This window comes from Mobula hypostoma, chromosome 4 (genome assembly GCF_963921235.1).
Source record: "Mobula hypostoma chromosome 4, sMobHyp1.1, whole genome shotgun sequence".
Lineage (NCBI taxonomy): Eukaryota > Metazoa > Chordata > Chondrichthyes > Myliobatiformes > Myliobatidae > Mobula > Mobula hypostoma.
Genome location: NC_086100.1, coordinates 154,767,146 through 154,793,897, shown reverse-complemented (window position 1 = coordinate 154,793,897; position 26,752 = coordinate 154,767,146). Strand labels below are relative to the sequence as shown.

General features: G+C 43.0%; 1 protein-coding gene across 6 annotated transcripts in view; it reads right to left on the bottom strand.

The window, feature by feature from the left end:
• Positions 1 to 26,752, bottom strand: part of psd3l (pleckstrin and Sec7 domain containing 3, like) — a 423,076-nt gene that overhangs the window by 105,220 nt on the left and 291,104 nt on the right. The window lies entirely within an intron of this gene.

Below are 26,752 nucleotides of genomic sequence, written 5' to 3'. Positions count from 1 at the left end.
AGTCTTGTCATCTTCAGAAGTTTTCGGATGACTCTGCCATAGTTGGATGCATCAGCAAGGGAGATGAGGCTGAGTACAGGGCTACGGTGTGAACAGAATTATCTGTAGCTTAATGTGAAAAAGACTAAGGAGCTGGTGGTAGACTTGAGGAGAGCTAAGGTACCGGTGACCCCTCTTTCCATCCAGGGGGTCAGTGTGGACATGGTGGAGGATTACAAATACCTGGGGATACGAATTGACAATAAACTGGACTGATCAAAGAACACTGAGGCTGTCTACAAGAAGGGTCAGAGCCGTCTCTATTTCCTGAGGAGACTGAGGTCCTTTAACATCTGCTGGACGATGCTGAGGATGTTCTACGAGTCTGTGCTGGCCAGTGCTATCATGTTTGCTGTTGTGTGCTGGGGCAGCAGGCTGAGGGTAGCAGACACCAACAGAATCAATAAACTCATTCGTAAGACCAGTGATGTTGTGGGGATGGAACTGGACTCTTTCACGGTGGTGTCTGAAAAGAGGATGCTGTCTAAGTTGCATGCCATCTTGGTCAATGTCTCCCATCCACTACATAATGTACTAGGTGGGCACAGGAATACATTCAGCCAGAGACTCATTCCACGGAGATGCAGCACTGAGTGTCATAGGAAGTCATTCCTGCCTGTGGCCATCAAACTTTACAACTCCTCCCTTGGAGGGTCAGACACCCTGAGCCAATAGGCAGGTCCTGGACTTATTTCATAATTTACTGGCATAATTTACATATTACTATTTAACTATTTATGGTTCTATTACTATATATTATTTATGGTGTAACTGTAACGAAAACCAATTTCCCCTGGGATCAATAAAGTATGACTACTACTACTACTAAATGTTTGTAATGCTTTAGGGTGATGGGCCTTCATTACATTTAGTTCCTTATTTTTCTACTCACAAACACTGCCTGACTTGATGAGCATCTTTAGCATTTTCTGTTTTCATTACAGTGCATGTTTTACAATCTGGCAGCTTAGCTCCACAGAATGTAACACAACTTCAGTTGAAACCCCAATAAAATCAGATCTAATGTGACTGAAGCCCCTCTTCAAATGAGCATAAGGTGACCAACTAGTTTTTGAAAGTGTATAAGCACCAGGTTCCCACTCATCTCGTCCTTTCCCAACCACTACTTCCAAGCTTTTTGTCATGCAGGATTGCCATTAATTGGGGAGAAAAACGTAACCTCTACAAATAGGTCTTTGCTTTCTTTTGGGTGTCAGCTGTGTCAAAGTAAAACACACTGAAAAGCAAAGCATCGAAAATGCCGTTACTGCAAGTTTCAGTGGAGCTGAAGTCAGTAGGTGCAGTACACTGCGTAAACAGCTCTATTTTTGCCTGCACACAGTTCTGCCAGGAGATAGAGGGAAAGGTTACATATTTCTGTGAAAGAAGCAGAGCTAATCAACATTGCAGCATACTCTCTAACACAGTTCCCGTTGCTATGGCACACAAAAGACAAGCTTGCTCTGAGACTGATGTTGCCACCTGGTGTTTAAGTAATAAAACCAGGCTGCTCATCCACCCTTTAGATCTTAAGAGCTGTTAGTCACTCAAGAAATAAAATAAAGTCTATATCACATATTAATAGGCCTAATATCTGACAAAACAAAGTTTTAATGATCAGTATTTTAAATACCTTTTTAATTACTGCTGCTTTTTTTGTCAAGAAGAATGCACAATTTGGTCTTAAATTCAAATTTGGCAATAAAGTTGATGTTATTCTTGGAAAACCCAAGTCTCGAAGCCTTGCTCTATCTCGTCATTGCAGAACAGCTAAGACAACAGGATTACAAACAAATTAAAGCACACGCAACCTAGCGGAAAAATACTTTGATGCCTACATAATGTGCCCAATGGCCTAATTCTGCTGCTATTTCTTGTGCTCTTTAAGAGGGAGGATGAGGGACCAGAGGACATCAGAATCACAATCAGGTTTATTATCACTGCCTTTTATGACATGAAATCTATTGTCTTGCTGCACAGTAGTATAATGTAAATTTGTAATACTGTGGCGACCCACTTTCTGGCACCCACGAACCGGCTCACGAAACAGCGCGCGCAGGCAGAGGGCCGGCAGCAAAAAGGGCGCCAGGCCATCTTCACCAGCAGGGGGAAAATCCCGCGCGCAGAAAGGGTCTGGGAATATGCATTCCCCACAGTAGTCCCGCCCAGGGAGGGCGGGAACGGGAAGGCTTTAAAGCGGGCCGCGAAGTTTGAATAAACCTCTTTCATCGCAACTCTAACTCACCGACTCCGTGTGGTTATTCTAGCGCTGTGTGTAGCACATCGCTACAATTGGTGACCCCCACGGCCCAAACGATATTTGGACAAGAGATGACCGACGCTGCATCTGTTCACGCAGTTTCATTAAAACTGCCAAGCTTCTGGACGCTGCGACCCCATTTATGGTTCGAACAAGCAGAAGCACAATTCCACATTCGGCAGATAACCTCGGAGTCCACTTGCTACTACTACGTGCTGAGCTCCCTTGACCGGGAGACTGCCGCACAAGTTGAGGAGTTTATACAGTTGCCCCCGGAGGACGGCAAATACACAGCATTCAAAGCCCTGCTCATAAGGACTTTCGGACTCTCACGGCGCGAACGAGCACGCCGCTTAATGCACCTGGATGGTTTGGGAGACAGGCCGCCGTCAGCATTAATGAACGAGATGCTGGCCCTGGCTGAAGGACACAAACCCTGCCTCATGTTTGAGCAGGCGTTCCTAGAGCAACTGCCCGAGGACATATGCCTGCTGCTGTCCGACGCAGATTTCAGCAACCCCCGGGAGGTGGCGGCCCGAGCAGATGTGCTGTGGAATGCCAGGAAAGAGAGAGGGGCATCCGTCGCACAGATCACCAAGCCGCGTGCCCAACGACAGACCAGACCAGGCCCGGCAGCAGAGCCTACAAAACCCGACGACGGGAGTGAGGAACCCAACGAACAATGGTGTTTCTACTACCAGCGGTGGGGCACGGAGGCCCACCGCTGCAGACCGCCCTGCAAATTCCCGGGAAACGCCAGGGCCCAGCCGCCGCTGATGGCTACGGCGGCTGGCCATCAGGACAGCCTCCTGTACGTCTGGGACATGCAGTCGGGACGCCGCTTTTTGGTCGACACCGGAGCGGAGATCAGCGTCTTACCTCCAACGAGTTACGACACCCGCAACAGAGAACCGGGACCCACCCTGAGGGCCGCTAATGGCAGCACAATACGAACCTACAGCACCCGCACGGTGCGGCTACAGTTCAGCTCCAGCCGGTTCACGTGGGACTTCACACTGGCCGCCGTGGCCCAACCACTCCTGGGGGCAGATTTTCTACGAGCCCACAGCCTGCTGGTCGACTTGCAAAGGAAACGATTAGGGCAAGGACATTACCTGGAACGAAGAGGCCGCAACCGCTTTCGTTAAAACCAAAGAAGCCTTGGCAAACGCCGCGATGCTAGTGCACCCCAGAACGGACGTTCCTACTGCCCTCACGGTGGACGCATCCAACACAGCAATCAGTGGAGTGCTGGAACAACTCATCGAGGGTCGCTGGCAACCCCTGGCGTTCTTCAGCAAACACCTACGACCACCCGAACTCAAATACAGTGCTTTTGACCGGGAGCTATTGGCACTATACCTGGCAATCCGGCATTTCAGGTACTTCTTAGAAGGTAGGCCCTTCACCGCGTTCACAGACCACAAACCGCTTACCTTTGCATTCACTAAGGTGTCCGCCCCCTGGTCGTCCCGCCAGCAGCGACATCTGTCCTACATCTCCGAGTACACGACGGACATCCGGCATGTCTCTGGAAAGAACAATGTCGTGGCAGACGCACTTTCCAGACCTACCATACAGGCCCTGTCCCAGGGGGTGGACTATGCAGTGCTGGCAGAGGCACAGCAGGCAGACGCTGAGATCCCCAGTTACAGGACTGCAGTCTCCGGTTTGCAGCTCCAAGACCTCCCCGTAGGCCCAGGTGAGAGGACCCTACTATGTGACGTAGCTACTGGCCAACCCCGCCCCGTCGTCCCAGCAGCCTGGCGCCGGCGGGTGTTCGAATCCATCCACAACTTAGCGCACCCCTCCATCAGGACAACTGTCCGGCTGGTCTCCAACAGGTTCGTGTGGCATGGACTTCGTAAACAGGTCAGTGAATGGGCCAAAACGTGTATGCAGTGCCAAACGGCCAAGGTGCAGCGGCACACCAAGGCTCCACCGCAGCGGTTCAAACCCACCCGCCGGAGGTTCGACCACATCCATGTGGATATCGTGGGGCCCCTGCCAGTGTCACAAGGAGCGCGGTACCTCCTAACTATGATAGACCGGTTCACCAGATGGCCAGAGGCAGTCCCGCTCAGCAACACCACCTCCGAATCCTGCGCCCGAGCACTGATCGCAACCTGGGTAGCACGCTTTGGGGTGCCGGCCCACATTACCTTCGACAGGGGCGACCAGTTCACCTCCAGCCTGTGGTCGGCTATGGCCAGACTTTTAGGAACACAGCTACACCACACAACTGCCTACCACCCACAGTCGAACGGACTAGTGGAGCGCTTCCACCGTCACCTGAAATCGGCTCTCATGGCCCACCTGGAGGGGCCTAACTGGGTGGACGAACTTCCCTGGGTCCTGCTCGGAATCCGCACGGCACCCAAAGAGGATCTACACACCTCGTCGGCCGAGTTGGTGTACGGCGCGCCCCTGGTCGTCCCAGGAGAGTTCATACCAGCCCCAAGGGGGCAAGAGGAAGAACCCACAGCAGTCCTGGACAGACTACGGGAGAGGCTCGGTAACCTGGCCCCCATACCCACTTCACAGCACGGACAGAGCCCGACCTGCGTACCCAAAGACCTGCAGAACTGTAAGTTTCTTTTTGTACGACGGGGCGGACACCGGGCACCGCTACAGCGGCCCTACAAGGGGCCGTTTAAGGCGATCAGGAACAACGGGTCCACGTTCGTGCTGGACATTGGGGGGAGAGAGGAGGTTTTCACGGTGGACCGACTCAAACCGGCCCATGTGGACTTGGCGCAACCGGTCCAGGCTCAGGCACCGCGGCGCAGGGGCAGACCTCCCAAACAGAGGCCGATCCAGACTGTGGACATTGGGGGAGGTATCGCCGGTTCTGGGGGGGGGGGGGTTATGTGGCGACCCACTTTCTGGCACCCATGAACCGGCTCACGAAACAGTGCGCGCAGGCAGAGGGCCGGCAGCAAAAAGGGCGCCAGGCCATCTTCACCAGCAGAGGGAAAATCCCGCGCGCAGAAAGGGTCTGGGAATATGCATTCCCCACAGTAGTCCCGCCCAGGGAGGGCGGGAACGGGAAGGCTTTAAAGCGGGCCGCGAAGTTTGAATAAACTTCTTTCATCGCAACTCTAACTCACCGACTCCGTGTGGTTATTCTAGCGCTGTGTGTAGCACATCGCTACAATACTATAAATTACAAAAGAAAAAAACACTGAGGTAGTGTCCATGGATCATTCAGAAATCTGATGACCGAAGGGAAGAAGCTGCTCCTTAATCACTGAGTATGTGTCTTCAGGCACCTCAACCCTCCTTTCTGACAGTAGTAGAATTGGAATTTTACTAGATTTAGGCTATTCTGCCCTTTCGAGTCTGCTCCACCATTTAATCACAGGTAATTTTCTGAAATTTAAATCCATTCTTCTGCATTCTTTCTGTAACCCTTATCCACTTTATTAATCAAGAACCTCTCAAATTTACCCAAAAAATTAGCCTCCACTGCAGTCAGTGGCAATGAACTCCACAGATTTACCACCCACCCAATGGTTGAAGAAATTCCTCTTCATTTCATTTTAAGGAGTCATCCATTTATTCTGAAGCTATTCCCATGGTTCCTAATCTCCCCTGCTGATGGCAAGGTCTTCTCCATGTCCACTACCTCCAGAGCTCTCAGACAGAGTCAATTCTTAGTAATAGCAAGGTGAGTCCGAAGACATTCAGAACTCTAAAATCCCAGCAGGACTGCCCAGAACACATGTTGAATGACCATTATGTATCTCTGCACAAACATTATAAAGAACACAATGCATTCAATCATTTCTTATCAATTTCCTTAACCAGACTTCCCACTTCAGCAGCACTGGAAGTGGCCATTTCACCCATTGAGGCCATGATAAAGTGTCACAAGTTAACTTTGTCAGTCCCGGTTCTCTGCTCAGTCACGGTGCCCTTGCAAATGAGCTCCCCTTAGTTGTCAAGCCCTAAGAGTTCTACCACTCTTACAGGAGACAAGTTTCATAAGAACATAAGAAATAGGAGCAGGAGTAGGCCATCGAGCCTGCCCCGCCATTCAATAAGAGCATGGCCGATCTGTCCATAAATTCAGCTCCATCTACCTGCCTTTTCCCCATAACCCTTAATTCCCTTACTATGTAAAAACCTATCTAACTGTATCTTAAATATGTTTAGTAAAGAAGCCTCTACTGCTTCCCTGAAGAGAGAATTCCAAAGATTTACCACTCTCCGGGAAAAACAGTTTCTCCTCATCTCCACCCTAAATTTTCTCCCCTGAATCTTGAGGCAATGTCCCCTAGTTCTAGTCTCACCTACCAATGGAAACAAATTCCCTACTTCTATCTATCTATCCCTTTCAACATTTTGTATGTTTCTATAAGATCCCCTCTCATTCTTCTGAATTCCAGAGAGTATAGTCACAGGCAACTCAATCTCTCCTCATAGGTTAACCCCTTCATCTCTGGAATCAACCTGGTGAACCTCCTCTGCACTGCCTCCAAAGTCAGTATATCCTTCCTCAAGTATGGAGACCAGAACTGCACACAGTACTCCAGGTGCAGCCTCACCAGTACCCTGTGTAGTTGCAGCATGACCTCCCTGCTCTTGAATTCAGTCCCTCCAGCAATGAAGGCCAACATTCTGTTTGTCTTCTTAATAACCTGTTTTACCTGCAAGCCAACTTTGTGATTCGTGAACAAGCACTCCCAAGTTACTCTGCACAACAGCATGCTGCAATCTTTCACCATTTAAATAATAATCTGCTCTTCTATTCCGAAGTGGATGATCTCACATGTACCAACGTTGTATTCCATCTGCCAGACCTTGGCACACTCACTTAACCTATCTATATCCCTCTGTAGACTCTCCACAACCTCTGAACAATTTGCTTTTCCACTCAGTTTAGTGTCATCAGCAAATTTTGCTATGCTACACTCAGTCCCCTCTTCCAAATCATCAATGTAAATGGTAAACAGCTGTGGACCCAGCATTGACCCCTGCGGTACCCCACTCACCACTGACTGCCAACCGGAGAAACACCCATTTATACCAACTCTCTGCCTTCTGTTGGTTAACCAATCTACTATCCATGCCAATACACTCCCTGCGACTCCATGCATCTGTATCTTACCTATAAGTCTCTTGTGCGACACCTTATCGAACACCTTCTGGAAATCCAAGTATACGACATCCACCTATTCCTCTCTATCCACTGCACTCATTATGTCCTCAAAGAACTCCAGTATGTTTGTCAAATGGGACCTGCCCTTTCTGAATCCATGCTGCTTCTGTCTAATGGAACCACTCCTTTCTAAATGTTTCGCTATTTCTTCCTTAATGACAGCTTCAAGCACTTTCCCAACTACAGATGTTAAGCTAACTGGCCATCTTTTGCCTACATCCTTTTTAAAAAGTGGTGTGACATTTGCTGTCTTCCAATCCACCAGGACCTGCCCAGCGTCTAGAGAGTTTCGATAAATGATTACCAACGTGTCTACTATAACCTCCGCCAATTCCTTCAGCACCCTGGGACACACCCCATCAGGACCAGGGGACTTATCTACCTTCAGGCCCTCTGGATTGTTCTTTACTATCTCTTTAGTGATAGTGATTTTATCGAGGTCCATACCTCCCATTTCGTCCATAACATCCTTCTTTGGCATATTAGAAGTGTCCTCCACCGTGAAGACTGACACAAAATAGTCATTCAATGCCTCAGCAATTTCCTTATCCCCCAAATATCAATTTCCCCTTCTCGTCTTCTAAGGGACCGACTTTGACTTTAGCCACCCTCTTCCGCTTTATATATTTATAAAAACTTTTGCTATCTGTTTTTATATTTTGTGCTAATTTACTTTCATTATCTTCCCTTTCCTTATTTAAGACCATAAGACCATAAGACAAAGGAGCAGAAGTCGGCCATTCGGCCCATCGAGTCTGCTCCACCATTTTATCATGAGCTGATCCATTCTCCCATTTATTATGTCTTCATTGTTTCTTGTTTAGTTGTTCTCTGTTGCTTTTTAAAGTTTTCCCAATCCTCCAGTCTCCCACTACTTTTTGCGACTTTGTACACATATCACACTAGAGTCACTCTCTGAATACAGATTTTCTTCCTTGCCTCCTTCTTCCATCTTACCATCAGTTTGAATCTGTATCCCTTTTGCTAAAAGAACAGGTTCTATTTACTGTATCTAAATACATCATTATGGTGTATACCTCTATCAGGTCTCCTCCCTCTTCGCTTCAAAAACAACCCCAGCAGCTCCACAGTCTAAGGTCGTAACTAAATAACTAATGAATTTTAGGTTTTAAAAACAGAGCTGTCATCTTCTCCTAACCTGTATTGCAGCAACTGGCTGTGGGTGGAATTAGCCGGACCAGTTTGCACAAGCACTTTCCAATATAAATGTGAACAGAGGAATTTAGAAGGGAACATAAAATAAGGCCTTCTTCTGGTTTTAAGGACATCTTCTGGCTTTGTTGTGTCTTCTAAACCAGGTTAATGTGGTGGACCCTTGCTCTCTGTTCACTTCAGTTATGCATATCAGATTCTTATAACATCTGCTGCTTCGTATCTCTTCACAATATCAATACCATGACATCTTTAATGACATTTTGGAAAGTCCTTTTTCTGTGAACTTGGTCTGTTTCCTTTGAGTGTGCCTATGCCCGTCTCTCTCCTGGATCCCTTCTTACCTACGCATCTATCCTAATGTGCACATATCCCATTTTGATTATCGTAATTACTCTGCATAATAATCAGTTTTTACATCTTGTGTGTTCATTCTCTTATAATTTTTTTTTAAAAATTAAAGCACTGGAGAGACCTATCTTGTCCCTCTAACTTCACTGATGTATTCTTTTAAATGTTATGCCAGAGAAGTGTATACTTGGGGTTGAGAGAGAAAATAAATCAGCCATGATCAAATGACTGAACAGAATCAATGGGCCCAATGGCCTAACTCTGCTCCTATGTCTTATGATCAACTGCTATAATCCTCAGGCTTTACCTGGATTCAAGAGAAGATTACATTGCCTCCTTACTCTACATGGAACACTTATTCCAACACTTTATCCCAAAACTATGCACAAATATTCTGGTAAATCACTTACGGCAGAGTACAGAGAAAGTTGGAAAATGCATCTTTATTACAACTCTCTTCTGTTTATGTAGAGTTTTTCCTTTCCCTCCTTTCTCTTTGGGCTTCTTTTCAAACTTTGTACTTCCACACTGTTGTGAGGAACGTGCAACCTTAACATGCGCCTGTGAATTGCACCAACCTTTGTCCTGAAACTATTAAGAGCAAGATACAATTTCCCTGCATCTTGCAATGTGTGCATGAGATAGAATGCAGAGAACGTTTGAAAGACTCTGTAGATCTTCAAAAATTATCTCAGCCTCACTTTCATGGACAATTTCTGGGAACAGAGTATGGAACGTGGGCTCTTTTCTTATTTCCATTACCTATCCCCCAACTTAATGACAGGAGGAGGCAAAAAGGACAGGTTAGTCAAGAAACATTGAAACCTCTGTGTATCTGCCTCTCTCCATCTATCTCTGTCTACTAGTGTTAGTAAAGTGATCTGTTACCTATGGAGTCAGCAAAATGTTGATAATATCTGTACCAGTCAATTCTTACTGGAAACTAATGCACTGTCTCAGCTCAATAACTTTTTGAATGGGTACAACAATCAGTGGAGGATCATAGCTCTCTCATTCCTTCTCAAGCCTTTTAAAACTTATTCCATTATATTCTACCAATCTTGAAAATTAATTGACAAAAATTACTGAAACTAAACAATTCCATCAGTGCCATTGACTGAATCATACTGATGAAATCAACAAGGTAGGTGTATAGTCAGGCTGAAGAGACAACTTTGATTTGCAGCTCACAAAATGCTGGAGGAACTCAGCAGGTCAGGAAGCAACTACAGAGGGAAATGAACAGTGACATTTTAGGCGAGACCCTTCATCTGGAATGGAAAAAAAAAGGGCAGAAACTAGAATGTGCAACAGTTTTGAACAAAGTTGTCCAGTCAAAGTTTTGCGCAATCAATAAAGGAAATTTAATGAAGACATTGAAAGAGATGTAACACAATTTATGGAAAAAATACAATTTTGATATTTCAAAACTGTATAATCCATTATTCGGGCAAACTGAAATCTCAGTTCCTGAGATAAACTGGTGTATCAGACATTTCCAGATGGAAAGCTTTCATAAAACATCATTAAATTTTAGCAAAACACAACAAACACTCTCTAACTATTCTACATTGTGGGCCAATAGACAGCCAAGCAAATTTGCAAATGAAGACAAATTCCACAAGTATTTAATGGTTTACCATTTAAAATATTAGCAGAAACCTAGAGGAATATAAAGCAATTTTATATATTTTATACATGTCTCCAGATTTTCTCCTGGTCTCTTATGAGAGTGTGGTTGTGAAATGGCAAATCCAGAAATCTATCTTGGAAAATCAAAATGATCAAGTATAAAAAGAATGAAAACAGGAAACAGATATTTATAGAAAGTAGGGACATCCAAACATAAATTTTATTTGTGAAAAGGTTGATAATTAACTAATAAAAAATATATGTGCAACATTTCAGAACTACAAATTTAGGAATCCAATTTTGTTCAGCTTTTAAATTCAAAACAAGTCTTCCATTTAAAGGGCCATTTAATGGTTTCAAGCTATCCTACACAGACGTCTTACCAATGGTAATCATACAGCTCAAGTAGATCTGCTCTAATCTCTAATGGATTTAATAGAATAAAGGAAACTAAAACATAATAAAGCATGCCTTCCAAACAGAGCCATCACTAGTACCAGCCCCTGAATTTCAACTTCCTACACAATTCCTTCAGCTTGGCAAGTTCTCCATTCTCCTAATGGCATCACACAAAATTAATAACTTTCTGTTCATAAACAAATGATTGGGAACAGACTGCCTTCAAGCAAGAGGAGTGATGAATTGTACAATGAAGACACAAGAAATTACAGGTGCTGGAATTGGGAGCAAGAAATGTTCTGCTAGAGGAACTCAGCAGGTTGAGTAGTATCTGAGAGAGGAAAGGAATTGTGGACATTTCAGGTTCTAAAAGCTGTATCAGGATCCGATGCAGGCCTTCAACCTGAAACACAAACAATTCTTTGGCTCCTACAGGTGCCACTCGACCAATTGAGTTTCTCCAGCAGATTGTATGCATAAATGACAAGTCTCCATCAATACTCCATCCAGCTTTCACAAAATTCCTTCAACCTACGTGGATCGAAATCGTCACTCAAGTAAAGAACGAAAGAATAGCAACGCCAAACTGAGCTCAAGACTTGCCTTTAAGAATTTAAAATAATCTGCAATGTGGAAACAATTTCATTTTAACAAAAAAATCTCCTAGTGTTGAGCTACAAGTTTCAAGTGAAGGTTGGGGCAGTGCCAAAGTCTCCCAGAAAGATGGATTATATTGCACCACACTCAAAGCTCTGTGCTCTTCCAAGCTGGAACCCCCAAGGGGAATTTTACCAAGCAGGCATGACTAGATTGGTTTTGGAAGTGACAGCAAAGGATGACGCCAGCAGTTCTAACTGGCATTCTATAGGTCTCAAGGAGCCTTGTGGACAGGTGCAGCTAAGTGCAGAAAAAGGCACATATTAGTCAATTTCATTTCAACACACCAATAAGGAACAGCACAATGATTAAATTTCACTGTACTTCCCCCACCCCTATGACATTTTAAATAATTTTATTGAATTGTAGGTAGCTCAAATAGCACTGTAATTATAATGTGCTCGTGGATTGATGTTCGAATGCAGCAATGTAAACCTTTAATCACGGCTACAAACTGACAGCAAATTAACAGAGAAAAAATAGTATGCCATCAACATCAAAGTTTGTTTTGACCTTTTAAGATTTTAATTTTTAAAAATTCCTCCGCAGTCTGACAGCAAACTAAATACCCTTGACTAAAGATTTACAAGCAATTTCATTCATACTAGTTTGTAAATTTTACCTTAATGTCGAGATGCATTTAAATCATTTTTATTGCCTACCTCCTTAAACATAAAATTTATCTGTTTATGAACAAATGAAGACTATAATTCAATCCATTTCCAACGCAGTAAGCACCCAGTATCATAATAAAATGTAATACAATTCACTGCAAACGCAGATTGGTTTTATGAAGATTATGGAATTATTTTAATGACCCTGTTATAAAAGGCACAAATCATGTCATGAACCTGGATATGCTATTTCTTACTTCTCTGTTAGAACAGCTCTAGTCTTCTCTTACATTTGAGCTATATTGTGCAAGTAACATTGGTGATAGTACAAAGAACAAATGTAACCACATACAGAAATGCAACGGGCTGCAGAGCATAGTGGATGCTACTTGGCCCAACATGGGCACCGACCTTCCCATTACTGACAGCACTACCTCAAGAAAGCAGTAGTCACCATCAGGGTAAGCCTTCTTCTCGTGGCAACCATAGGGCAAGACACCCAAAGTCCCACACCACTAAGTTCAGGAAAGCTACTTCTCTGCAACTGTCAGGTTCTTGAATCAATATGAACAATCCTAATCCTACTTCAGCAACAGAGCACTAGCTAAACATGAATGAAAGCTCTGGAATTCCTTCCCTAAATCAACATCATTCTGCACTGTGCTTTCTGAAAGCAACTTATTTTTTTGGCTTTTTCCTCATACCTCTGTATTTCCCAATATGTTTTAGAGCTAACAACTCACTGTACTGGTATTATTCACTGTAAGGTGTTCAAGAGCAAATGCCAGTTGTTATACAGGATCATCCTAGTAATGGAAAATGAGTTCAGTGACTAGATAAGTTGCTTTTAAGTAAGGGATGAATATTGATCTTTCCATATACTGTACATGTGGTTCACTAGGTTAATTTGTCACTGTTAAATGCCTCTGGTGTGCATGTGCATGACAGAACCAGGGTGGAAGACAGGGTGTGACAGAACTAAGGGTAGAATAAAATTGGACGCACAGAATCAATTAAAACAGGAAGCTGATAATTGGCATGAATTAGGTGGGTGGGATGAAGGGCCTGTTTCCATGCTTTATGTCTCCATGTCCCTGTTAGCAAGATGCTGCTGTACAAATACAAACTACTGTTCTCAGAGATAAGATGTGATTGGCGGGTGGGGGGGGGGGAAATAATGTATCCCTTGCCAATTATATGCTGTTACATCTTAAATCATGAGTGGCCTTAAAAGAGCAAGCTAATGATCAAAGATGTTCTATCATGGTTGATAGCTTCTGCTTTAACCATGGAAACAAGATGAAGTCTTCAGTAGAGAGGAGGTCTGCAGTAAGAACGGCAGATGTGATCCCTGCTGTATATCCCTAAGACATGAGATGATCTAAATTCTGTTCCAGTGAAATCTCTACAGAGCATTGTTCCTCCCACCCACCCACCCACCCAAAAAGCGAGTCCATCAAACTCCAATACAACTAAATGAGGATTAAGAGGAGGAAAGGGGAGGAAAGTTATCAAAGATCACAGGACACCCACATTTTGAGTTTCTACATTACAAGTTTCAGTGGGCGCTTTTCATTGAACCCTTATACACTAACCTGCTCAAATCTATGGAAGCTAATCTGTCCTGTGATGCACAAAGTTCTCCAAACTACTTCCTTCAAACAAAGGGTGGTGTGGTAGCAGAGTCAGGGCAGCACAGCGGCTAGTATAATGCTTTATAGCACCCGCGATTTGGATTCAATTCCTGCTGCTGCCTGTAATGGGTCTGTACACTCTTCCCATGACCATGTGGGTTCCTGCTGCCTGTAATGGGTCTGTACATTCTTCCCATGATCATGTGCGTTTCTTCTGCCTGTAATGGGTCTGTACATTCTTCCCTTGACCATGTGGGTTCCTGCTGCCTGTAATGGGTCTGTACATTCTTCCCATGACCATGTGGGTTTCTTCTGCCTGTAATGGGTCTGTACATTCTTCCCATGATCATGTGCGTTTCTTCTGCCTGTAATGGGTCTGTACATTCTTCCCATGACCATGTGGGTTCCTGCTGCCTGTAATGGGTCTGTACATTCTTCCCATGACCATGTGGGTTTCTTCTGCCTGTAATGGGTCTGTACATTCTTCCCATGATCATGTGCGTTTCTTCTGCCTGTAATGGGTCTGTACATTCTTCCCTTGACCATGTGGGTTTCTTCTGCCTGTAATGGGTCTGTACATTCTTCCCATGACCATGTGGGTTTCTTCTGCCTGTAATGGGTCTGTACATTCTTCCCATGACCATGTGGGTTTCTTCTGCCTGTAATGGGTCTGTACATTCTTCCCATGATCATGTGGGTTTCTTCTGGGTGCTCTGGTTCCCTCCCTCATTCCAAAGACGCATGGCTTGGTAAGGGTTAGGATGTTGTGGGCATGCTTCGTTGGAGTCAGAAGCATGGTGACGCTATAGACTGCCCTAACATATCCTCAGACTGCACTAGTCAATGACACAAATGGTGCATTTCACTGTATGTTTCCATGCCCACATGAAAAATACAATGAAGCTGAGCAACACACACAAAATGCTGGAGGAATAGTGCAGGCCAGGCAGCGTTTATAGAAAAGAGTAAACAGTTGACGCTTCAGGCCAAGACCCTATATCAGAGTCACGCGTTCCTCTAGCATTTAGCGTGTGTTGCTTGGATTTCCAGCATCTGCAGATTTTTTGTGAGAGAAAAGTTGATTTTTCATTCTTTCAACAATTCCTTCAGCAAGTCCCCCTCCACCCACCCCCACACATAGCCAAACTAGTTCTTTAGTTGGCTACGTGGAACAGACCTTGTGCCAAACCAATTCTGGTGGATCCTCACAACTCGTCCTCTGCTACATCAAAGACTGTGTTGGTACTGCCTTCTCCATCATGGCGGAACTCATGAACTTTATAACACCCTGCCCTTAAAATTATCTGGATCATTTCTGACACTTCACTTCCTTTCCTAGAGATCCATGTCTCCACCTCACAGTCATAGTCATACTTTATTGATCCCAAGGGAAATTGGTTTTCGTTACAGTTGCACCATAAATAATTAAATAGTAATATGTAAATTATGCCAGGAAATAAGTCCAGGACCAGCCTATTGGCTCAGAGTGTCTGACCCTCCAAGGGAGGAGCTGTAAAGTTTAATGGCCACAGACAGAAATGACTTTCTATGATGCTCAGTGTTGCACCTCGGTGGAATGAGTCTCTGGCTGAATGTACTCCTGTGCCCAACCAGTACATTATGTAGTGGTTGGGAGACATTGTCCAAGATGGCATGCAACTTGGACAGCATCCTCTTTTCAGACACCACCGTTAGAGAGTCCAGTTCCATCCCCACAACATCACTGGCCTTACAAATGAGTTTGTTGATTCTGTTGGTGTCTGCTACCCTCAGCCTGCTGCCCCAGCACACAACAGCAAACATGATAGCACTGGCCACCACAGACTTGTAGAACATCCTCAGCATCATCCGACAGATGTTAAAGGACCTCAGTCTCCTCAGGAAATAGAGACGGCTCTGACTGGCATTTCCTACAAACGCATGGCCTCCCACAGCTACCTTTTCTCCTTCAGCTCTGTCTCTTGTAAAGATGCCATTTCCGTTTCTCAATTTGCACTGTATTTGCTTTCAAAATGAGGCCTTTTTCTTTACAACTAAAATATCCTCTTTCTTCCAGAAGAATTTTTCTTCCCCTCGACTAAAGGTGGAGCTCTAACACATATTCTCCTAACTTCCACACCACTGCTCTGGCCCCACCCCTCTACCTTTTGTCCTCAACTTTTAACCCACCAGACACAAAATTCAGCACTTCAACCTCCATATAACCATATAACAATTACAGCACGGAAACAGGCCATCTCGGCCCTTCTAGTCCGTGCTAAACTCTTACTCTCACCTAGTCCCACCAGCCTGACTTGGCCTATAACCCTCCATTCCTTTCCTGTCCATATATCTATCCAATTTAACTTTAAACGACAACATTGAACCTGCCTCAACCACTTCTGCTGGAAGCTTGTTCCACACAGCTACCACTCTCTGAGTAAAGAAGTTCCCCTTCATGTTACCCCTAAACTTTTGCCCTTTAACTCTCAACTCATGTCCTCTTGTTTGAACCTCCCTCATTCTCAATGGAAAAAGCCTATCCATGTCAACTCTATCAATACCCCTCATAATTTTAAACACCTCTATCAAGTCCCCCCTCAACCTTCTACGCTCCAAAGAATAAGGACCTAACTTGTTCAACCTTTCTCTGTAACTTAGGAGATGAAACCCAGGCAACATTTTAGTAAATCTCCTCTGTACTCTGTTAATTTTATTGACATCTTTCCTATAATTCGGTGACCAGAACGCTACACAATACTCCAGATTTGGCCTTACCAATGCCTTATACAATTTCAACATTACATCCCAACTCCTATACTCAATGCTCTGATTAATAAAGGCCAGCTTACCAAAAGCTTTCTTCACCACCCTATCCACATGAGATTCCACCTTCAGGGAAATATGCACCATTATTCCTAGATCCCTCTGTTCTGCTGCATTCTTCAATGCCCTACCATTTACCATGTATGTCCTATTTTGATTAGTCCTACCAAAATGTAGCACCTCATATTTTTCAGCATTAAATTCCATCTGCCATCTTTCAGCCCACTCTTCTAACAGGCCTAAATCTCTCCGAAAGCTTTGAAAACCTACTTCATTATCCACAACGCCACCTATCTTAGTATCAATTGCATACTTACTAATCCAATTTACCACCTCATCATCCAGATCATTAATATATATGACAAACAACACTGGACCCAGTACAGATCCTCAAGGCACACCGCTACACACCGTCCTCCAATCTGACACACAGTTATCCACCACTACTCTCTGGCATCTCCCATCCAGCCACTGCTGAATCCATTTTACTACTTCGATATTAATGCCTAACGATCGAACCTTCCTAACTAACCTTCCATGTGGAACCTTGTCAAAGGCCTTACTGAAGTCCATATAGACAACATCCACTGCTTTATCCTCGTCAACTTTCCTAGTAACCTCATCAAAAAATTCAATAAGATTTGTCAAACATGACCTTCCACGCACAAATCCATGTTGACTGTTCCTAATCAGACCCTGTCTGTCCAGATAATTACATATACCATCTCTAAGAATACTTTCCATCAATTTGCCCACCACTGACGTCAAACTCACAAACTCCACCTCCCCCATTATCCACTCCATTTCTACAAGGACCACTCTGAATGATTCCCTGGCCTCCCCCTCATTCCTCACCCCTCCCCATCTCCCAGAACTTTCCCCTGCATCCGGAGGTTATAACACCTGCCCCATCATCTCCTCCTCCTGTCACCACCAGCTATTCTATGTGAAGCCGAGGCTCACCTACACTTCTTACCTGTTCTACCACAGCCTGTGCTTATGAGATGGCATCCTTTACACCGGAGGAATCAAGCATAGACTAGACAACTATTTTGTGGGGCATACTTGCACTCTGCCAGCAACTGATATTTCAAGTGTCCGGCTGGATGTCATTTTAACTCTTTGTCATGATACCACTCCCGGCACTGAAGTATCTGTCATCAGCCTTCTCCATGATAACAATAAGCTCAAGCATAAATTGGAAGAACAACATGGTGTAATCCGTATGGCTTGCTTAAAACCAAGTGATATGAACATTAAATTTTTCAGTTTCAGGTAACCTACACCCCCGATGTTCTCCTCCCAATCAAACTTGCCTCTCCACATAGTTTTCTCTCCCTTTGTTCTTCCCTCCCAATTCCTCCACCAGCCTGGTTCCATCTGTCCATCATCTGCTCTCCATCTGGTTTCACTTATTCTACCCCTGCTACATATTTCAACATACTATCTTTTCTGCGTTGCCTCTCAACTCTAATGCAGTCTAAGTCAAAAACATCAGTATACACCTTTTGCTTCCACAGAAGATGATTGATCCACTGAGGTCTTCCAGAAATCCTGATTTTGTTCTAGATTCAAGCATCAGCAAACTTGTTTATCTTCAAATTATTTATCTAACGAATTTTTCAAAGTACATTGCTTATTACTGTCCCTAATTGCTCTTCGAAATGGTGAGGCACCTTCTTAGTTAGACTACGACAAGTCTTGGTGAAGGGACTCTCACAGTCCTTTTGGGGACAATGATCCTGGATTAGACCCAGTGATGATGAAAACATGATAATGCATTTCAAAGTCAGGATCAAATGCTATTAGTGGGTGAACCAGCTCCAGTTTAAATTCCATGCGGAATATTTTGGAGGATCAAGAATCAAGAACGCACATGCTGATGTCTCATCTATCTGTCGCCCTTGTCCTTTCGACCAAAAGCGTCAGCATATGATGCCTGCTGTTCCTTGTTTTGTTGAATAAAGAAGCTGCTTTGTATCCAATGGTACCTTTCTCCAGTGACTTAATACACACAACAGCACCCTCTGGTCCTAGACTCACCCACTATAGGAAGCATCCTCTTCACATCCACTCTATGTAGGCTTTTCAATATTTAATAGGTTTTAATGAGATCCTCCCTCATTCTTCTAAACTCCAGAGAATACAGGCCCAAAGCCATCACACGTTCTTCATACGTTAACCCCTTTCATTCCTAGAATCATTCTCGTGAACCTCCTCTAGACAGTCTCCGATGCCGGCATATCTTTTCTTAGTTAAGGGGTCCAAAACTGCTCCCAATATTTCAAGTGTGGTCTGATCAATGATTTATAACGCCTCAGCATTACATCCTTGCTTTTCCATTCTAGTCATCCTGATATTAATGCTAACATTGCATTTGCCTTACTTACCACTAATTCAGCCTGCAAGTTAACCTTTAAGGAATCCTGCATAAGAACTCCCAAGTCCCTTTGAACATCTGATTTTTAAATTTTCTTTTCTTTTAGAAAATAGTCTGCACCTTCATTCTTTCTACCAAACCGCAGACTATATACTTCCTAGTTATATTCCATCTGCCACTTGTTTTCCCATTCTCTCAATTTCAAATTAAACTAATCCCTTCTGCCTGTATATTTTCCATATATCATTCTGTCTCCCTGCATTTCAGTGTTTCGATCTAAAAGCTTCTTGAATACCAATATTGTATCTGCTTCCACCACTGTTCCCAGTCGTGCATTCTAGATACCTACCACTCCCTATGTTAAAGAAAACTGGATTTCATCTTTGATGCAAAGATGCATTTCACTGTATATTTCTATGTATAGGTGACAAATAAAGCTAATCTCTCTTTTCAATCTCTTTATCACTCTCACCTTAAATCTATGCCTTCTAGTTTTGACATTTCCACCCTGGAAAGAACGATTCTAGCTGTCTACCCTATTTATTGCCTCTTGCAATTTTAGAAATTTCTGCCAGGTCATTCCTCAGCTTCCAATACTTAAAGGAAAGCAACCCAAGTTTTGTCTAACTTTTCTTTATAATTCATAGCCTCTAATCCAGGCAGCATCATGGTAAATCTTTTCTAAACCCTCTCCAAATCCTCCACATCCTTCCTGTAATGGGGAAACAAGAAATACACACAATATGTGGCCTAATGTAAGTTTTATGCAACTGATAAGACAAACTGGCAGGATCAATTTTTCAGATTGTGCCCTATCAGCAATTGACAGCCAATCTAAAAAAAAATGAAAAACAATTTTAAAAATATATTGATGCAGAAATTTAAGTCATGGACAATCATTGTCATGAGCATACACGTACACAGGATATAAATGCCATGAAAATTTGTTTCATTTACAGCGGTGGTGCAATACATTATCAACATAAATTACAAACTTGTGAAACGAGTAAAAACTCAGCATAACACATACAAAATGCTGGAAGAACTTAGCAGGTCAGGCAGCCTCTATGGAAAGGGGTAAATATTCGATATTTTGGGCAAAGAATCTCATAATTCAGAGTAAATTTATTATATTGGACAACAAATTTTTCAAAAGTGCTGCTTCCCAGAATTTTTTTTTTGTTTATCATAGACTGCTTGAAGCTGAACACAAAAATAATTTCAGACTACTTGTATCTTGTAGGAATTTGGAAAAACAAAAAATTAACTTTTATTGAATATAATGGGTTTAATTGCATAATGGTGCAGACATTTTGCGATACCAACTAAGCTAAAAATGCTTTGGTGATGATTTTCATTTGTACTCAGTGTCTAAGGCTTCTCGCTTAAGTGTCAAACATTGTTGGATTCTAGTTGTCCTAATATCATTTCTCCATGACTGCAATGTCCTGGTGAAACCTTTCACCATACTCGTCACTGACTGTGCCAAGATTTGCAGTGGGAATGCAGAAAATGAATCTTTAGTGGCATGTTGCATTTCATGGCTTTGTATGACTGAAGCATGTTTTCAATCAGCTGCACGTAGTTTGGTGCTCCAAAATCTCAACATCCTTGAATGCCTCCCATTCGATTTTCTCTGATCCAATTATAAGTTCAGTGAATTGCTTGTTGTTGATAACCTGTTTGATTTGTGGACCAACAAAATGCCATCCTTAATTTTGACATCAGTTATTCTGGCCTGAATTATGAATTGAAATAACAAATATGGGCAAATTTTAAAAGATGCTGCATGATGGGGAACTTTCATGGTGATTTTCATGATCAGCAGTGCAAAATCCATAAGATACACTCAAAAATATTCACGAAGCAAAATCTTTGTTGTTTAGTGTTATCAAAGTACAAATGTGTCACCATATACAACCCTGAGCTTCATTTTCTTGTGGTTATGTACTGAATTTCCAAGAAGTACAATAAAATCAATGATATACTGCACACAACAGGATAGACAAACAACCAATGTGCAGAAAACAACTAATTATGTAAATACAAAAGAAAAAATACAACAATGATAATAAAAAAGCAACAAATATTGAGAACATTAGATGGAGAAGGTGAATCCATAGATTGTGGAAACAGTTCACTGTTGGGGTGAGTGGAGTTACCCCTCTGGTTCAAGACCCACATGGTTGAGGGGTAATAAGTGCTCCTGAACCTGGGGATGTATTTCCTGAGGCTTCAGTACCTTCTTCCTGTTGGCAGCAGCAAGAAGACCGCGTGGCCTGGATGGTGGGATGGTGGGCGTCCTTGATGTTGGACACTGCTTACCTACAACAGTGCTCCGTGTAGATGTGTTTAATGGTGGAGAGGGCTTTACCCATGATGTACTGGGCCATATCCACTACTTTTTATAGGATCTTCCGTTCAAGGGCATTGGTATTTCTATACTAGGCTGTGATGCGGCCAATCAATATACTCTCCTATAGAAGTTTGTCAAAGTTTAATTTGCCTAATCTTCACAAATTGCCAAGGAAGTAGAGGTGCTGCCATGCTTTAATACCAAGGAATTTATAGTTGCTGACTGCCTCCACCTCTGATTTCCGCAATGAGGACTGGCTCGCTGGCCTCTGGTTTCCTCCTGTTAAAATTGAAAATCAGCTCCTTGGTCTTGCTGACATTGAGTGAGAGATTGCTGTTGTGGCTCTAGTCCATTAGATTTTCAATCTCCCTCCTAAACGCTATTCGTCACCACCTACAACAGTGTGTCATCAGCAAACTTAAACATGGAGTTGGAGCTGTGCTTAGCCTCACAGTCATAAGTAAAATGTGAGCAGAGCAGGGGGCTAAGCACACAGTCCTGTGGTGCATCTGCACTGATAGAGACTGTGGAGATGTTTTTGCCAATCTGAATTGATTGGGGTCTGCAAGTGAGGAAATCAAGGATCCAATTGCACAAGGAGGTATTGCGACCAACTTTTTGGATCTTATTGATTAGTTTCGAGGGGATGATAGTATTGAACGATGACCTGCAGTACATGAAGGGCAGCGTGATGTTTGCACCTTTGCTGTCGAGATGTTCCAAGGGTAGAACATCCGGAAAAGAAAGGGAAAGAAGCCAAAACAAGAAGGTGGGAGGAAGGGAAGGAGTACAAGCTAGAAGGTGACAAGTGAAGCCAGGTGGGTGGGGTTGGGGGGAGGAACGAAATGAGAAGTTGGGAGGTGATTGTTGGAAAAGGTAAAGGACAGAAGCAGATGGAATCGGGTATGAGAGGAGATTGGATCATGTGAGAAAGGGAAGGAGGAGGAGCACCAGGAGGAGGTGATAGGCAGGTGAGCAAAAGCGAAAAAGGTAAGAGGGGAGTCATAGTGGTGAATAGAAGAAGAATGAAGGGGGTGGGCAAAAATTACCTTAGTTTAGAGAAATCAATGCTCATGCTCACCTCAGTCTGATTCTGCAATCAGTCATCACCAGACATGTTGAACTGCATCAAAACTTATTTCAATCCTTGACGAAACATGCATTGAACTGATATGTCTGGTAGTGTATTTTTGCACAATAGTTTGTACATTTATTATCTGTCATGTGGCTTCTATAAGCAATATAAACAAGAATGAAAGTCCAGCACTGCAATGGTGCTGCTCAGGCTGAGATGAAACCTCACCCACCCGCTGAAGAGGATTATAAGCCCCATGTATGAGAGTTAGTGGAAAGAAGCATTGCAATGCCTCTAACAGCTTCTCCTAATATCCCCAGTCCCGAGATCAAGCTGGATTCCACATAATACAAGAAAAGGATGACAGGTCTGTTGCAGGAGTCAGCCACCAGATTGGATGAACTTGCTAGTAAATAATCTGTCCATTTTTTAAGTTTGAAAATTAAACATGGAAAGAGGTTTGTTAGTGTTGGAACTTACTTTGCCTCAACACTGGTGGTGGATCAGTCATAGAAACATCAAGAGAACAGATTGCATATAACAATTAATGTGAGATTGCATGGTGTGCCATACACAGAATGTGCATCAGGCAAACAGATGCAACAAGAACATCCCAGTCCTAGCACAACCTGTAATAAAGCAACATTTCAGAAGACAAACGAGGTCCCAGTGCGTCACTTTGTTTCCAAAGCTACCTCACACTGATAACAAGGCACCGATATCCAGGAAGTGTCTCCAGCACTTCATTTACCAAAAAATTCTTCTGGAATTTCCACAATTATTGATATTTAATATGTTTTCTACACCTATCCAAACTGACCGAGACAACAATAGTCCAATGTAACTCGTCCATGAAGCACACAGGGGTAGAAATACGCTTGAGCTGCCACCTCCAAGTCACTTGCACTTTGTTTCTTATATTCTGCTTTTGACCATGCTCAGCTCTCTAGATTTTTGTAATCAGTCTTTTACTTGCCCTATTGACATCCTGCTGAAGTAAGATGAATGTTAGTCACATCTGCACTCAAGTTCTTGGTTTTTCTATTTACATAGACAGCCTAGGATACCCTAAAGCTAAAGTTAATACTTCTGTGAAAGTGAGAAGTTAAAAGTTTTCATATAGTTGCTAGTTCCACTCCCAATTAATGGTAGAAAATGAGATTATATACAGATCTTCGGATATTAGTGATGTCATGTGGTAAGTAATCATAAGGGACATAAGTTCCACCATCAAAATTTTGAACGAACCATAAACCCATGAACACCTCCCTTTTTCCTCTCTTTTTCCATACTTACTTTTTAAAATGTTTCCTATTGTAACTTATAGTATTTTCTGCTGCCAAAAACAACACATTTGATTAGATCTGCCAGTAATAATAAACCTGATTCTAGAAGTTCAGGAATCATCTCCTATAGGTTTTCTTCAACTATTGCTACTCAGGTATATTCAATGATATCTAAAACCAGGAACCTCCTCAGATGCTGTTGACTCAAGTAACTCCAATATGTTTTGCTTTTATTTCAATAATATTAATTCCCGCTCCTGATATCAAAATCCATTATGCTTTTAAACTGGCATACTATTTATTAATCATTTTAACAGCAGGTGTTTTGTACATCTGCTACTCTCCAGGGAAGGGAAGACTCAAGCCTTGCTCATTTGTTCCCAGTCATTAGCTACCATATGACATAACATGCATCACTAATATCCAAAGATTTGGATTATAAAATCACTTCATTTCCTGCGATTAATTGAGAGCGGAATTAGCAACTACAACTTATGGTGGATCTTAACTTACCACTTTCATGCAAGTATTCTCAGAAGGGCTAACACAGAGCCATGTTAAAAATAATCTAAAAGTCTGGTCAAACCGGTGGGCTTCAAACAGAGGAACAGACGTAAAGGAGTTACAAATGGGAGTTCCAAACTAGTTGTGTGTTGTGCTTGCAAGGCCAGAACTGAAGTGCTGGGATCTCAAACATGTGTATTTTCGTCGAAGAGATTTCAGAAATGGGGAAGGCCAAAGCCACTTCTGTGATAGTAGATGGTGATTAAGGAGTATTTGTAAAACTTACAGTTGTCTTATCATTGGACTAGTAGCAAAAGTTGGTCAGAAAGCAGAAGGGTGACTGGTCATTGGTATCTGGAATTAGAATATAGCAGTAGAGTACCAAAAGAATTCCATGTTGAAGCCAAGAAGTCAGCCAGGTGAAAGCAGGATGCTCACCACTCTCTGTGGTAAAAACACACGGTAAAAATACACACAAGTATTGATGGATTGGAAAGTCCAGCAGGTCCGTGTTCCCATGCAAAAGAGCATAGGGTAACATATTAAACTAAGTGCAAATCCCTCATTCTCTGGAGTTTAGAAGTAACACAAGTACAGACAGCATCTCTAATAGACTAAAAATAATATCAGAATTAACATCACTAGCATGTCATGAAATTTGTTAACTTAATAGCAGCCGTACAATGAAGTACATGATAAATAAATATAGAGAAAAAGAGTTACAGTAAGTTTTTATATATATATATATATATATATATTAAATAGTTAAGTTAAAATAAGTACTGTAAAAAGACAGATATAAAAAAGTAGTGAGATGGTGTTCATGGGTTCAATGTCCATTTAGGAATCGGATGGAGCTGTCCCTGAATTGCTGAGTGGGTGCCTTCAGGCTTCTGTATCTCCTTCCTGATGGTACCAGTGTGAAGAGAGCATGTCCTGACTGGTAGGAATCCTTAATGATGGGCGCCACCTTCCTGAGGCACTGCTCCTTGAAGATGCCTTGGGTGCTACGGAGGCTGGTACCCATGATGGAGCTGTCTAATTTTATAAGTTTCTGCAACTTATTTTGATCTTGTGTAGTAGACACCTCTCCCCATAACAGAAATGATTCAGCCAATCAGAATGCTCTCCATGGTGCATTTGTAGAAGTTATCAAGGGTTTTAGTTGACAAACCAAACCTCCTCAAACTCTGAATGAGATATAGCCGCTATCTTGCCGTCTTTATAGCTGCATCAATATGTTGCATCCAGACTAGGTCCTCAGAGATACTGACACCAGGAAACTTGAAATTGGATTGGTTTGTGTTCCCTCTTCTTTACACTTCCTGAAGTCCACTATCAGCTCTTTGGTCTTGTTGACGTTGAATGCCAGTTCGTTGTTGTGACACCACTCCACAAATGGTATATCTCGCTCCTATATGCCCTTTGTCACCAACTGAAATTCTGCCAACAATGGTTGTATCAGCAGCAAATTTATAGATTTATTTGAACCATGCTTAGCCACACAGTCATGGTTGTAGAGAGGGCAGAGTAATGGGCTAAGGGTAGAGCACCATTGTTAATTGTCAGTAAGGTAGAGATGTTATTTCCAATCCACACAGAATGTGGTCTTCCTGCTAGGAAGTCATGGATTCAGTTGCAGAGGGAGATACAGAGGCCCAGGTTTAGTAGTTTTTCTGATCAGGACTGTCAGAAGGATTGTGTTAAATTCTGAGTTATAGTCAATAAACAGCATCTTGACGTTGGTATTTGTACTGTCCAGGTCACCCAAGGTTGCATGGAGAGCCACTGAGGTCACGCCTGCTGTAGACCTATTGTAGCTGGACAGATTGCAGTCGGTCCTGGTCCTTCCTGAGACAGACATTGATTCTAGCCATAACTAAACTCTCAAAGCACTTCATCAACATAGATGTGAGGGCTACTGGATGATAGTCGTAGAGGCAGCTCACGCCACTCTTCTTGGGCACCGGTATAATTGTTGCCCTTTTGAGGCAGGTGGGAACTTCCGACTGTAGCAGACAGAGACTGAAAATGTCCTTGAATACTCCTGCCAGTTGGGCGGCACAGGTTTTCAGTCTATGCCAGGTACTCCATCGGGCCCTGCTGCCTTGCGAGGGTTCACCCTCCTGAAAGGCAGCCTGGCATTGGCCTCCAAGATAGAGATCACAGGGTTATCTGACATCTCATTCTCATGGATACCTTATTGTAAAGATGCCTTATCCTGTCACATGCCCAAAACACTTTGTTTACAGCACTGCAGTGGTAAATACATTGGTGCTAAAAGTTTGTAAAAGCTTTTATAGAAGGCATTACCCCAGAGGTTCATCTACTTTTCCCAACAAATACATGTAATGATGTATCATTTTTCCAAATAAATAAATGAACAAGTATAATGCTTTTTACGCTATTTATTTAATTGGGTT